At 46.2% G+C, this 15889-nt stretch overlaps 1 protein-coding gene across 1 annotated transcript in view; it reads left to right on the forward strand.

Moving 5' to 3' along the window:
• Window positions 1–14908, forward strand: part of NRGN (neurogranin) — a 69764-nt gene extending 54856 nt beyond the window's left edge. The window contains exon 3 of the mRNA XM_084803795.1: window positions 12076–14908. The gene's annotated coding sequence lies outside the window, so the exon portion shown is untranslated. The remainder of the gene's footprint in view (window positions 1–12075) is intronic.
• Window positions 14909–15889: the final 981 nt, after the last annotated feature.

Below are 15889 nucleotides of genomic sequence, written 5' to 3' on the forward strand. Positions count from 1 at the left end.
TTGGAGTAAGTGTTCTCCAGTGCAACACCAATAGTGTTTACCTGGACGATGCGTTTTCCAGGGGAGCCCATCGTGCTGGCAAATGGAGTTGCTTTGCACTAGATGTCGCTTGCGTCAGCGGAATGTCATTCATGCCAGTGCGAGTGTCGAATCCAGCGGCGGCTGGTGGCTCCGATGTCAGTGGACCAGTGGATCCGCTCCCTGTTTCAAACAGAACCAGTTAGAAGTTCAGAACTCTAAAGGAGTGATCCAAGGTGCACCTTGGATCGTTCCTTTAGGGTACTGACTGGTTCTGACTGAAACCTGGAGCAGATCCACCGCCCCACTGACAGTGGAGCCACCAGCCTCCACTAGTCAAATCAGATGCTGCCTATAGTCTAAAATATCTGGAGGACACCAGGTTGTCTACACCTGGTTTACAATTTGTGGAGCCCCCTGCCTCCCACTGGTGAGAAACCAGGAGGCTGGAGGCATGAGGTTTGCTGCAGTGCCAGCTCCAGGTTTGGGAGGGCCCTTGGGCAAGACCCCCTCCATGGGCCCCCTCCCTCAGTGAGCCTGCCTTCTCACCACCATTGTTACCAGCTGCGATTGCTCCTCCTCTTTCTCATCATTGCTACCACTTGCTTGTTTGGCAGGCAGAGAGCCAGTGAGCAGGAAGGCTGCAGCATCTCCCCCTCTTCCCCCTCTTCCTCCTCCCCACCACCGTTGTCTGGGCCAGAGTGAGAGGCAGGTGAACAAGCAGGTTGCCATGGTGAAGAGAAGGAGCAAGTCCAGGGGGCTTTTGTCAATGGGCCCCTGCTGGGGTGTGGGCCCACAGCAGGTGCCTGGCCATGCCTTGACACCAGCCCTGGTTTAGTGCCCTGGGTTAATTCTTTGTTCCCATCCCATTCCCACTTCAACCACAGACCCAGGTTACCAACTCTCCCCACAACAGGCTTGTTGGAATGGGGAGGGGGCATAGGTTTTGAGAGGCATATATTGAATCAAACTGACATAAAGCAGATTTTGTTTTAGACTGCATACAAACTGTCATATACAATCAAGCAGACGTCTGCATATACATAAACAAATGTAAAACAAGATGAAAACTGCCCAAGAATTCAGTCAGATTAAAATATGAAGTTGTTGTTTTTGTTGCTGCTGCTGTTGTTTGAAGCAATGCAGGGTTAACACTCACATTTAAAATATGATTCCAATTGAAGAATGTCATTATGGGATATTGCAGCAGCCCTGTTCTAAATATGAGCCCCCAGAAAGCAATGGGATGTGAATCCTGAAGACGGGGGATGAAAGGGACAACCCAGCAAGTCAAATGCGAGCTAATATCAAACAGATGATGAATGTTGTTTACAGAGAGATGATGCTTTCCCGAGTGAAAAACAAAATGTTCTTCAAATATGTGGGATTGACAAATAAAGCTGATAGAGAAACGATCTGACGTTTAAAGTCTCCCAGATGTGATTGTGGTAAATGAATCAGGAAGTGGGTCATACGTTTTCACTGAACTCCCACAGCGCTTGAAGCTTGGATGATAAATGTGGGTGAAATGTTTTCTTTCTTTCTTCTGATCACTGTAATATTTTGTTGGTACTTCATACCTGCCCACTTTCATACTATTGGGATTAGAGCATATTCCAGACAAGAGTAATCCATACCTCTAGCTGCATGCTGTATGATACACAAAAGGAAACATCTTCAAGAAACAGTAGGTGGTCCCTTCTGTCTTGGACAACTCTACCCGTACAGTCAAACTACAAGTTATGTTAATTACATAGTATGTAGCTGAGGCTAATCTCTTTTTGTTAGTCTAGAGTAAGTTGCTTAGCCCTGATTTGCACTGGGTCCACCATGCACTGGGGGGGGGGGTTAAACCTTCCCCTCTGCACTGTTTCCCCCTCAAAATCCCCCCACTGATGTGTGGGTGTTTAATCCAATTGGACCAATTGAGATGTTTTTCTTTTTAAAACCCCCAGGGGGTGGACGGGGGCAGTCAGGAAAATACTGGGGGGTGGAGGTTTAGTTCTCCCCTCCCAATGCATGGTGGTTCCAATCTGAATTGGGGGTCACACGCATTTAACCTAGAGTAACAAAAATATCATCCTCAGCCACACACTATGCTATTAACATAATGTGTAGTCTGACCCTTAGAGTGGGGTTTTTGCTAGACAAGGCTGGTAATCTGCTGCATCTACTTTCAGTTTTGTCACAGAATTGAGATCTGAGCACTACATGCTGCTTTTCTGCTACATAACCTCTAGGTGACACTGTGGTATAGCAGAATAGTGCAAATGCACAAGAGGAAAACATGCTTTCTTTTGCCATCAGAAATAATACCACATTTGTTGTTGTTTATTCGTTCAGTCGCTTCCAACTCTTCGTGACTTCATGGACCAGCCCACGCCAGAGCTTCCTGTCAGCCGTCGCCACCCCCAGCTCCCCCAAGGTTGAGTCCGTCACCTCCAGAATATCATCCACCCATCTTGCCCTTGGTCGGCCCCTCTTCCTTTTGCCTTCCACTTTCCCTAGCATCAGCATCTTCTCCAGGGTATCCTGTCTTCCCATTATGTGGCCAAAGTACTTCAGTTCTGCCTTTAATATCCTTCGCTCAAGTGAGCAGTCTGGCTTTATTTCCTGGAGTATGGACTGGTTGGATCTTCTTGCAGTCCAAGGCACTCTCAGAATTTTCCTCCAACACCACAGTTCAAAAGCATCTATCTTCCTTCGCTCAGCCTTCCTTATGGTCCAGCTCTCGCAGCCATAGGTTACTACGGGGAATACCATTGCTTTAACTATGCGGACCTTTGTTGTCAGTGTGCTGTCTCTGCTCTTAACTATTTTATCAAGATTTGTCACTGCTCTCCTCCCAAGAAGTAAACGTCTTCTGATTTCCTGGCTGCAGTCAGCATCTGCAGTAATCTTTGCGCCTAGAAAGACAAAGTCTGTCATGTCTCCACGTTTTCTCCCTCTGTTTGCCAGTTATCAATCAAGCTGGTTGCCATAATCTTGGTTTTTTTGAGGTTTAACTGCAACCCAGCTTTTGCACTTTCTTCTTTTACCTTCATCATGAGGTTCCTCAGCTCCTCCTCACTTTCAGCCATCAAAGTGGTATCATCTGCATATCTGAGATCGTTAATGTCTCTTCCAGCGATTTTAACTCCAGCCTTGGCTTCATCAAGCCCAGCACGTCGCATGATGTGTTCTGAGTACAGGTTGAATAGGTAGGGTGAGAGTATACAACCCTACCGTACTCCTTTCCCAATCTTAAACCAGTCCGTTGATCCATGGTCTGTTCTTACCGTTGCTACTTGGTTGTTATACAAATTTCTCAGGAGGCAGACAAGATGACTTGGTATCCCCATACCACCAAGAACTTACCACAATTTGTTATGATCAACACAGTCAAAAGCTTTAGAATAGTCAATAAAACAGAAATAGATGTTTTTCTGAAACTCCCTGGCTTTCTCCATCATCCAGAGGATATTGGCAATTTGGTCTCTAGTTCCTCTGCCTTTTCTAAACCCAGCTTGTACATCTGGCAATTCTCGTTCCATGAATTGCTGGAGTCTCCCTTGCAAGATCTTGAGCATTACCTTACTGGCATGTGAAATAAGTGCCACTGTTCGATAGTTTGAACATTCTTTGGTGCTTCCCTTTTTTGGTATGGGGATATAAGTTGATTTTTTCCAATCCGTTGGCCATTCTTGTGTTTTCCAAATTTGCTGGCATATGGCATGCATCACCTTGACAGCATCATCTTGCAAGATTTTAAACAGCTCAGCTGGGATACCATCATCTCCTGCTGCCTTGTTATTAGCAATGCTTCTTAAGGCCCATTCAACCTCACTCTTCAGGATGTCTGGCTCTAGCTCACTGACCACACCGTCAAATCTATCCCCGATATTATTATCCTTCCTATACAGATCTTCCGTATATTCTTGCCACCTTTTCTTGATCTCTTCTGCTTCTGTTAGGTCCTTGCCATCTTTGTTTTTGATCATACCCATTTTTGCCTGGAATTTACCTCCGATGTTTCTAATTTTCTGGAAGAGGTCTCTTGTCCTTCCTATTCTATTATCTTCTTCCGCTTCCGCACATTGCTTGTTTAAAAATAATTCCTTATCTCTTGTGGCTAACCTCTGGAATTTTGCATTTAATTGGGCATATCTCCCCCTATCACTGTTGCCTTTTGCTTTCCTTCTTTCTTGGGCTGCTTCCAGTGCCTCAGCAGACAGCCATCTTGCCTTCTTGGTTTTCTTTTTCTTTGGGATGTTTTTTGTTGCCGCCTCCTGAACAATGTTGCGAACTTCTGTCCATAGTTCTTCCGGGACCCTATCTACTAAATCTAGTCCCTTAAATCTATTCTTCACCTCCACTGCATATTCATGAGGAATATTAGTGAGTTCATATCTAACTGATCGGTGGGTCTTCCCTATTCTCTTTAGTCTGATTCTAACCACATTTACCCTGCTCCAAAAAACCTTGCCAAAAGTGCTGCATATAAACAGAAGTGAAACTGGAGGGTTGCCTAAAGAACCTGTTGTGTAAAGAACCTGTGAACAACTATGAGTAGGGAATGCTGAGTGCACAACAAATGCCTCATGTAAAAAGCTCTGGGAAGCCAGTCATGCAGCCTATGGGATCTAAACAAACATAAACCTGCAGATGAAGGACAGGGTGCCTATTTTATGGAAGATAGTCCTGTATTTGAAGGGCAGAAAAAGGCAACTAAAATGATCAAGGGGCTGGAGCAACTCCTCTATGAGAGAGGGTTACAACAGCTGGGTTAGTTTAGCTTAGAAAAAATGGTGAGTAAGGGGGGAAATGATAGTGGTGTACAAAATTATGCATGGTGTGGGGAATGTGGATAGGGAGACATTTTTCTCCCTCTCCCATAATACTAGAACTTGGGGTCATCTCATGACGCTGATTAGTGGGAGATTCAGAGCAGATAAAAGGAAGGACTTCTTCACACAGAATTTGCACTATGGAATTTGCTACCATAAGACATAGTGATGGCAAAAAATTTGGATGGCTTTAAAAGGGGGTTAGGCAAATTCCTGGAGGAGAAGGCTATCAACGGCTGCTCGTCCTGCTGACTATATATGCTACCTCCAGTATCAGAGGCAGTATGCCTCTTTACACCAGTTGCTGGGGAACATGGGCAGGAGGGTGCTGTTGCACTCATGTCCTACTTGTGGGCTTCCTGTGGGCAGCTGGTTGGGCACTGTGTGAACAGAATGCCTAACTAGATGGACCCTTGGTCTGATCCAACATGGCTCTTCTTATGTTCTTAAGGGCTGTGATAGGACACTCCTTGGCTTGAAAACCTCTATTTGAAGGCATGTCCAGTCTAAGTCCAGTTTAATTGGGAACAACATTACTAGGAATAAAAGAGCAACCAAAATGTCAGACTGAAATTGATTGGCATTAGATTCAAGACAAAAGGCAGTTCTTTACAGGCAAATTATTAACTGGAGGAAGTCATTTCCAAGATGTGATTGTAGTTACTGGCTTAGTTGGGTAGCTTTAAAAGTAGGGATGTCAGAGAATTTCATTCAGTCTGCATTTGTAGGCAAATTGACCTAATTCACATTTCCCAGACTAATATGCAGACTGAAACACGGTTCTCCTGTGGATTGCACATTTCTCCAAATTTTGCAATGCAGAAGCTCAAAAATGACATACAAAAATGCATATATTGGGGAAAGTTGTGTACAGAAATGAGTATATTAGGGGAAATTGTGTACAAAATAGGTATAGTAGAGAAAATTGTGCATGAAAATACATGCACATTTTTGTGCTTAAAAAATTAGTATATTTGCAGGCTGATGTGGAAATTGGACAGAACAATCTTATGGTCGAATACACGCAAAAGTGAAACTGAACCAGAAATAGATAGATGCATCCATTCCTATTTAAAAGGGGATACGACCAATTCATGGAGGACAGATCTGCCAAGGGCTATTAGTTATGATGGCCATATGGAGCTTACAGGTTCCAAGGTGGTATGCCACACCATACTGCTGCCTTCTTGCCCTCGTTATGAGCTTCCTGGAAGAGGCAGGGCCAGTGCCAATGGTAGGCATGGTTGGACACCTGCCAAGAGCCCACGCCTCAGCAGGGACCCACTGGCAAGAGCCTCCTGGACCTGCTCCTCCTCTTCACCATTGCAGCCTGCTTGTTCACCTGCCTTTCACTCTAGCCCAGACGATGATGGCGGTGGTGAGAAAGAGGAGCAGCAGAGGCCACTGCCTACTTGTTCTCTGCCTGCTAAGCAAGCAAGTGGTAGCAAAGAGGGCAAAGAGGACAGCAGCTGCTGACAATGTCGGTGAGATGGTACACTCACTGAGGGAGGGGGCCCAGTGAAGGTGTCTTTGCCCAAAGGGCCTCCAAAAGCTGCAGCTGATACTGCCTGAAGGCATCTGAGTAGCTGCGATAGGGAACTGGATGCTGAACTGGATGGATCCTTGATTCTTCTGAATCTACTGATAATGACCCCCTGACACCCCCACCCGCCATCACAGCACCAGAGAGAATGAAACAAGTGCTCAGAACATTCCCTGTTTTAAGGCAGGTTTTAGGGCCAGGTTTTGCAGGTGGCATCTCAAGCAGTGTAACACCCATGAGAAACCTATGGGGACGACTTGCACTCCGCTGAGGAAAGCGAGAAAGCTGTCTGAGTCAAGGTGTCTGGGCTTTCTGTGGTAGCAGTGATATGAAAAACAAGAGCCACAAAACAAGAGGGAGAGAGTAGTTCTCAGCAGCCATCTGGCAGAAACATAGCAGGATCCAGCGTCCCTCGACACCCACACACCCTCTGCAGTTGCTGTTTTCCAAGACAGACCGAAAGCCCTCTTCTCCTACAGTTCCTTGTCCGAATGGAGACAGCAAGTTCTTCTCTGAACGGTTCCCTGAGCTTCCTGCGGGTCCCATCTCTTTCCTGCCTCCTGCCTAAGCCCACTGTCCTTTCCAAACAACACACAGAACACTGTCATCCATTCCACCAAAGTCCAGGCCCGGAGAGTAACAGCCTGATGAAAACCATTTGAAAAAGGGGACAAATTAATTGGCTTGCTTGCAGCATTTTGCTCCGAGCCACATCCACCTGTGCTGCCCAGACCCCTATGCAAGTTTACTCAGAGGTAAGTCCCACTGAAGTCAGTGGAACTTACTCCCAAGTAAGCCTTCCTTTCCTCATTTCTTCCCTTCCCTGTAATCCTTTAGGGATAGATTAGAAATCATGCTATTTGCTGTTGCATCAGGTGAGGGTGGCCACTTATGCATTGCCAAAAAAGAGGATAAAAGGGAACATAGTTTTGCATACAGTTTACATAGGCTAATATTTGTGGATAGATGCAAATTTAGAAATAAGGATGATAATTTAAACAGAAATACAGTACATCTCAACATAGCGAGGGGAAGATAGTGACCAGGTGACCTGTGCCTTGCTCAGCCTGCTGTCCAGGGGCTGTTAGTGGACAACTTCAAGGCCCTTTTGCTCTCCCTTCTGATGGTTCTTTATCTTCATAATGAACTTGGACTGGACTTGCCTTCAAAATATTGGATAGTCCTCTGGCAGCCCTTCAAATATAGGACTGTCCTCTGTAAAAGAGGACTCTCAGCCATGCTAAATCAGGCCTTGTGCCATAATAAATATAGGACTGTCCTCTGTAAAAGAGGACTCTCAGCCATGCTAAATCAGGCCTTGTGCCATAATAAATATAGGACTGTCCTCTGTAAAAGAGGACTCTCAGCCATGCTAAATCAGGCCTTGTGCCATAATAAATATAGGACTGTCCTCTGTAAAAGAGGACTCTCAGCCATGCTAAATCAGGCCTTGTGCCCTAATAAATTAGTCCTTACGGTGTCACAGGGTTCTTTGTTGTTCTTGCAATAACATGGTGACCCCTTCTGCGAAGGGCCCAGTTGGGGCTGGTGGCTCCGATGTCAGTGGGGCAATGATACCACTGCGGGCTCCAGTCAGAACTGTGAAGAAGCTATCCAAGGTGCTGAATCATAGCCCCTAAATGGGTTCAGCACCTTGGATAGCTCCTTTACAGTTCTGACTAGTTCTGGCTGGAACCCGGAGCTGATTCACTGCCCCGCTGACATCGGAGCCACCAGCCTCCACTGAAAGGGCCTGTTCTGGATGGGGTGACACTCCCTCTGAAGGATCAGGTGCACAGCTTGGGGGTGCTTCTGGACCTGCCATTGCTCCTGGAGGTCAGGTAGCTGTTGTGGCGAAGAGCACCGTTGCCCAGCTTTGACTGGTGTGTCAATTGAGGCCCTTCCTGGAAAAGCAGAACTGACCACAGTGATCCAATGCCTTAATCATCTCCCAGTTAGACTACTACAATGCATTCGATGTGGGGTTGCCCTTGAAGAGTGTTCCGAAACTAGAGATAGTGCAAAGTGCAGCAGCCAGATTGCTTCGTGGCATGTGCTTTGTTAACTATATAACACTAGTCTTGTATCAACTGCATTGCTTCTGGGCACAATTCAAAGTTTTTGTGTTTACCTATAAAGCCTAGAAATGTAGCAAAAAAAATAAAAATTACCTGTTGAGCCTTCAACAGCTTGGGGCCAGGATAGTTGAAAGACGGCTTTCTCCCAGATGAACCTCCCCATAGTTTAAGATCTTCTTTGGATGCCCTTCTGAGTATCCCACAACCAAGATAAGTTAGGTTAATGGGAACACAGGAGAGGGCTTTCTGTGTTGAGTCCATCCAGTAGCTGCCTGAGGATTATGGGTGTTGATTCCAGCCCTGGGTCCAAGTCCTGATTCAAAGGCAGTCTCCAAAATCTACTCAGTTTGTGCCCCAAAGGGTTCAGTATTACTGGAAGAGATCCACATTGAATTGAAATAATTTGTGGGAGCAGCAGGAAAAGATGCAGAATAGATTGTACAACATACATGTTGTATGCCTTCCGGCCTCAGGTTTATTCCCTATTAATAACCTTTTTATTCTCCCAGGCATTTTAGCTCCCTAGTCTTTTAGCTTTGGTGTTTTAAATCTGTATTTTAAATCTCTGCATTGGTGCTAAGTTTTATTCTGGTTGTATTGTTATATTGTAGTTTTAATACTTTTATATTTTATATTGTTTTATCCTGTGCTTTTTGGTTTTAATTTTTGTGAACTGCTCAGAGAGCTTCGGCTATTGGGTGGTATAGAAATGAAATAAATAACATAAATAACATGGAATTAATTCCTCTTAAGGAAGAAAATAGCTCCTAGAGCCCTGAGGCTTTCAACTGCACATTGTTGTAAATTAATCAAGTTGAGTGATAAGCAGCAGTGAGCATCAGTCATTAAATAGTCCGAGGTCAAGAAGCCAAGAGTATCAGTCCGAAGTCAAGGAAAATAAATCTAGATATAGGGATGTGCTGAAGAATAGTCAGAGTCATTCTGGGTTCAAGAATAATCAGAGAGGGTCCAGGAGCTGGCAGGAATGTTTTCTGCTATGGATGAGCATCAACAATGGCTTTCAGCACCTGAAATGGGTTTGAGGCTTGTCTTATATACAGAGGCTGACTGATAAGTGAGGCCAGCAGGGTCGAGCTGCAGATGTCTTCCGCCTGCCCATGTGCTGGGCCCCTCTCCAAATACTCTCCGGCTGAGGCATTCTGTGTCCTCCTCCATCCCAAACGGAGGCACCACACATATGATAGACCCACACTTTCTCCACTTAGCTTGCTATCCGATACTTTGCAACAATCACACAATGCACTATTGGAATATAATTGCAAGGGCAACATATCACCTGCTTTCTTTTATATCAGCAGCGACACTCACAGTATCTGAGAGCTATATGTATGATTCATTTTCACTTCATGTAAAGTGGTTGGAGAGTCAATCTGTGGACATGTCAGAATAAATTTATTTAAGAATAATAACATCTGCACATCCTTGCATGGGAAAAACATTGCACTTTCTCTATCTGGCTGCATTCCAGAAAGCACAAAAAGTTATTGAAAGCAAAATTGACATGTGGAACAGTTAGAAGTGTTGGAGCTGGAAGTGTGGCTCTTGTCATCAGTGACATCACAGGCACCATCCAATAGGTGCTCATCACACAAACACCACCCCATTCCAAACAGAGGGCCCTCGAGACTGGCAAATAATAAAATAGCAGCTTTCCAGCAACAATTTAGAGCAAACTGATTGCTGGGAAATTGTGATGTCTTCCAAACAGTCGCATTTGAAGAAAAACACTCAGATCCATCCTGTGCAAGAAATGCACTATAAAACTGATCACGCAGGGTTATTCAGCAAAGTCTAAAATGTGTCCTAGGGCTTCCTTTAAAGTGATCATCTCTGTAAAAAATCAAAGAGTCAGTTTCTCTTTCAACAATCCTTTTCTTCCCTCTAATTTTCTCCATTTTCTCTAATTAGGGGAGATTATCTCAGGCTGTGGTCTTTCCCTTTCGAAATAAATGATTGTGCCATTAATATTGCAGGAATCCTGCTGCTTTCCCTATAAAATGCAGATTTTGAAACAGGAGGGGAAGGTATCATGTGGCTGCAATTGATTTTTTGTGTGGGGGGGTTTCCCATCCATGTGCATTTTTCAATACCCACTTGAAAGGAGATCTGGATGAGGAGATTTGTGTGTGTGTGTGTGAAAGAGAGAGAGAGAGAGAGAGAGAGAGAGAGAGAGAGATTGTGATTGCTGTCTGTTAATGCAGCTTCTCAGGGATATTGGGTTGAAGTGCAAAAAAAGCTTTGGCCAGAAATGACGCACGCAAACAAAGGAAGCATGGATGATATTCAGGTGAAACTGCTGAAATGCATTATATCTGAGGCTGCCTTTGAAGAATATTTGGAAAATGTGAGTTGGTCCAAAATTCAGCTGCTAGACTGCTGACTGGGACGTGATCTTTAGAATCTTGCCAGTTCTAAAATAATTTCATTGCCAGCTGTTCCATCTCCAAAACACAATTCAAAGTGCTAGTTTTAACCCTTAAACCAGGGATGGGCAAACTTCTTGCTCCTGTGCCTGAGGGCCACATGCGGTGATGGGCAGTGGGTCAGAGGCTGCACCCGTGCCCTCCCCCCACATACACACGCACACACACCCTTCCCTCAAATCCCCCTTTCAATCACATAAATACACACACACTCAGAGGCCAGCATCCCAGCAGGGGCCTACTGACAAAAGCCTACTGGACCTGCTCCTCCTCTTCACCACTGCAACCTGCTTGTTCACCTGCCTCTCATTCTGGCCCAGACAAAAGCAATGGTGAAAAGGAGGAGCACGAGATGCCGCTGCCTTGTTGCTCAGTGGCTGTCTGTCTCCCAAGCAAGCAAGTGGCAGCAATGACGAGAAAGAGGGAGAGGAGCAACAGCAGCTGGTGACAATGGTGGTGAACAGGTGGGCTGACTGAGCTGGTTCGCACATAATGACAAGCCACAGTGGCCTGCTTGAGGGCTGTGGGTGGTTTGTTAAACACCCCAGCAACCCATCCTGGCCGGGTGTTCATGTGACTACAAGCTATGGCCCCCTCTCCGCCCCTGCCTGGCCAGTGCGCAGCAGCAAACCCCGTGGGGAAATGAGCCCATGGCAGCTTCTCATTACATGCAAACCAGGTCAGTCTTCAAGGGAGATAACGGTGCTGCTAACACACACAAACAGAAAGCCTGTCTGCTTATAATAGCATTACGATCGGGCCGGCCACGGCCACCCTTTTTAAGATGCACGCTGTGGCAGGTGCATCACTGTGGCTTGTCATCAGATGTAAACCCAGCCATTGAAGATGTCTTGCCCAAGGGCCCTCAAAGAACTGGATCTGGCACTGCACACATGCTCATACATGAATGCTCATACATGTGTATGTGTGCGCATGCACGCACGCACGCACACACACACACAGAGCGGTCTTTCCCCATTTAAATCACACTCCCAACAGTCCGCCAAACAACTTTTGACTCTGGCCCCATCCACACCTGGCTTCGGTCCGGCCCACCCCCAGAAATTTGCAGCAGGAGAGTTTTGGAAGCAGCAGACCAGCAGAAAGGAAGCTGTTGAGTAAAGTCTGCAAATGTCAGGTTCACTTTTTTCTTTTTCTTCTTATAGCAATGGACAAGAAATGGATGGAACAGCAGCATCCAGCCAGGTTTCCACTTGGTCCTCTGAACAGCACCCTTCTGCTTCCAGAAGAACTACCACCATCTCATTGAGTCTGATCATAGAAAAGATGCAACACTTTCCTGCTCCCCCTGGACTGCCTTTGTTTTCAGAAGCATCACCACCATCCCTTTGGTTGAAAATATCAGTGGTGACACTCCCTGCTTTACCTTGTGTACCACAGACCCTGCATTCCTCCATGGCATTCTTTCGCAGCCCCTCCTCTGCACATGTCAGTTGTTACTTAGGTCCCAATGTTTTTGGTCTTCCTTCCTTCCTTCCTTCCTTCCTTCCTTCCTTCCTTCCTTCCTTCCTTCCTCTCTCTCTCTCTCTCTCCCCCTCTCCACACAGACACACACAGATCTGTGCAGCATATAATGAGCAGAAATGCATATCTTTGTAAAACCCATTCCCTGTTTGTCCCTCTTGATCTTTCACACCCACTTCTGTATTGTTTCCAGCATCCCACCCACCAGTCCCTTCGGGGTCTTCTGGCATTCACTGCTGAGTACCAAAGCAGGGTGGGCAGTGCAGGGTGGGCAGTGCAGAAGAGGCTATACTTTGTACACCTTGGTCTTTCTTGTCCTCCCCCCCACCTTTTCTACTGGCCAACAGAGTCTGGAGAGAGACGAAAGAGTTGCAAGTGGTATGACAGAAGCACTGTTGACCTTAGAGGTACACACACATTTATTCTGTTTGTAATCTCTGGCCAAATGGGGCTGAAGACGGACATAACACTGTTAGCAGTGGCCATATAGTGGGTTCTTCACCTAGATCTCCCATCCTTCATCTTACTAAAATAAAATCAGAGAGTATTTTAAAAGCAGATACACAAGTACTCCAGACAGTGATGGGGAAGGGAGGTATGTTGGTGATGTTATGGGCACTAACCAATACAGTGTGTTTTGTTTTGCCTTTCTCCCTGACATACTAGAAGATTGCAGTACCATTCCACCTCACCATCCCAGAACTCACTCCAGGGCAGAAAAGTGTATAAAAATTGTTAGTCCAGCCTTTCCCGACCTGGTGCCCACTGGATGTGTTGGACTACAACCCTCATTATCCCCAGCCATCCTTGCAGATGGTCAGGGATGATGGGAATTGTAGTCCAACAATCTGGAGTGCACCAGGTCAAGGAAAACTGTGTTAGGGCAATGAAGGTGCATTCAAATCGCCCCCACTACCCTTAAAATGTGATGCCTGTCTTCACCAGAAGAGGCAGCGAGTTTTGAAAACCCCGCAAAACCTCATGACACGTGTTTATCAGAGCTTTCATACTGCCTTCAACACTCTGAAGAAGAAACAACCCTGTTGCTGTCTCCAGCCAGAGAAGAAACACATCTTTGCTTGTTCAGTGCAGATCAGTGTTCCATTAAGCCTTTTCTTGCATGTTGCATGCTAGTTTATTCCTTTTCAGTCAACAGCTTTAGAAATCCCCTTTTGAGATGTTGTGCAGCAGACCTCCCTTTTATCAGCCCAGCCCTCTTTGAAATGTTCCCATTCATCAGTGATTCAAGGTTGAGATGTCCTCAGATGTTTGGTGTCCTCAGGTGTGTTTATATATAAATATATATATATATATATACACACACACACACACACACACACACACACACACAGAGAGAGTGTAGCAAGCTCTTTTTAAACTGGACAGTAGCTGTAGGACAGTCCCAGATCCCCAGGTTCTTTGGGCCACAGCAGATCACAGTAAATGCTCAGTTTCTCCAGTTCCGTCATCTGGTCCCTGTTGTAATCAGCCGTCAGGTTCTTACTTTGCATGGGCTGATCGACACCTGCAATTGTTCCTCCATGTAAACTGCTTGCCATGGCCGCCTCCCCCCCCCCCCCAGGTCCTTAGGTTGGGAAACTGATGTGTATGGTCCTGTTGAATCATTCCGCCTGGCAGCCTGGCTATGAATTCATTTCCCATCGCTCCCAAATGTTGTGTTTAGTCTCCACCCTTAAACTTGCTTTGTTAATTAGATTTCAAGCTCTAACTGCATGCTCTCGATAGATGGGGTTGCACTCTAGCAGCCCAAAGAGTGTTCCAGGCTCTCTTACAGGAGAGAGAAGCTCCCAAGAAATCAAGCAGTGGTGTAGTGCAGCCAGGGCTCACAGGGCCAAAGTGCCAGCACATTTTGATTAGCAGGGATGCTGATGTCATCTGCCACCCCGCTCCCCAAGACTCCCAGGTTCCCTCTGAGCTTAGCGGCAATCCTCACAGTAGCTGGGGGCAAATGAATTTTTCCTGCAACATTACATTGCTCCCTGTGTTGTAATGCAAGGTATTTTGGGGTGGCTTGGTCTTGAATGGGTCGTTAAGACCCATTGGCTTTACAAAAGACCTGCTCCTGATGGAGATAAAGATGGTTAGAATGGGTGCGTTGATACGGATCCACACAGCTGCCTGGATTGTTGGACTCTGCTTTGGGACGTGGCTATGGGGGCTGTCACGATGAGCACCTATACTCCAAACCTGGCCACTACACCACTGAAATCAAGTCACTCTGAGTGAGATTTAACAAGCATGTTAACATGCTTTCTCTGCTCATTCAGCTAAATTCTAATCGTGCCCTGTTCTTTCCTTTGGCATGGGAACACCTCACACTCCTCCTCCACTCCTTCGCACCATGTTCCGTAGCATGTCTCTCTTTCTCTCCCCACATCCACACCATTGGCAAGAGCTGGTGCAGTTGTCTTTCTTAATATTCCTCCCCCTACCTTTCTTTTGCATGTGATTTCTTCTACTACAATGGAATGTTAATAAAGGAATGTTGATATGAAAACCTAGAGTGCTCAGATCCTTCCTGCTTCTGGCAGGCCTTTTCCTCCATCACAGGCAGATCAAAAGAGCAGAACAGATTCCACAGTTGCACCACAGCAGGACAGCTTTCAGGGCATTTCTTTTCAGACACATGAGGCTGACGGCAGCTCTTGCATCAATTGCTTTTGTAATGGGTACAGGTCTAGCATCAGCACCTGGCATGACTGGGCAGATGCCAAGGGCCCAAAGCCCTGCGAGGGCCTATTGCTGTTGCCTGCCTGGCTGCCTGCTTCTGCCCTCCTCCAATGGTCCCCCCCCCACCCAGCCTGGTACTCCAAGCAGCACAGGCTGCCAAATCTAGCCCCCTTTTAAATTTCCCACAATGCTTTCTGCCTAGCATCACTCTGAGGCATTGTGAGAAATTAAAACCATGGCTAGAGCCAGCAGCACTGTCACCACAGCCGGCTAAGTCCCCCCAGGCCCAGTGACAAAGGAGGGGGGGCCACCAGAGGACACTTTATCCAGGGCTCCCTCAACCCTGGAACCAGCCCTGAATGGCTATGTCAAACTGACATTGTCTAGAATGCTCATTTGCATTACAAATGCCTCTTTTCCCAGCTGAAGAACAATCAGACAGTCACCTAAATAGCATGAAAGGTTCAAACACAAGTTCATGGGCAAGTTACCTGGGACACAAGGGGTAGAATCCAACTAAAGTCCTACTTAAAGTAGACCTGTTGAAATGAATGGGACTTAACTAATGTAAGTCCCATTCATTTCAACAGGTCTACTTTAAGTAGGACTTTAGTTGGATTCTACCCAAGAGAGCCATGATTAGATCTCCCGACCCATTTTCCTTTTCCTAGAAGCAGCTACTGGTGGCAATTTGGATCAGGGCCACAGTGCAGGGTGGGTGTGGGCGGATGAGGGGTTAACTCTCTTTGCCCTTGCCAATTCCTTGATTCAAATTGTCATCCCCCCACCCCGGCTTGCCCCAAG

Source organism: Heloderma suspectum, chromosome 6, assembly GCF_057233095.1.
Source record: "Heloderma suspectum isolate Gila_16-S chromosome 6, 16-S_ref, whole genome shotgun sequence".
Taxonomy (NCBI): Eukaryota; Metazoa; Chordata; class Lepidosauria; order Squamata; family Helodermatidae; genus Heloderma; species Heloderma suspectum.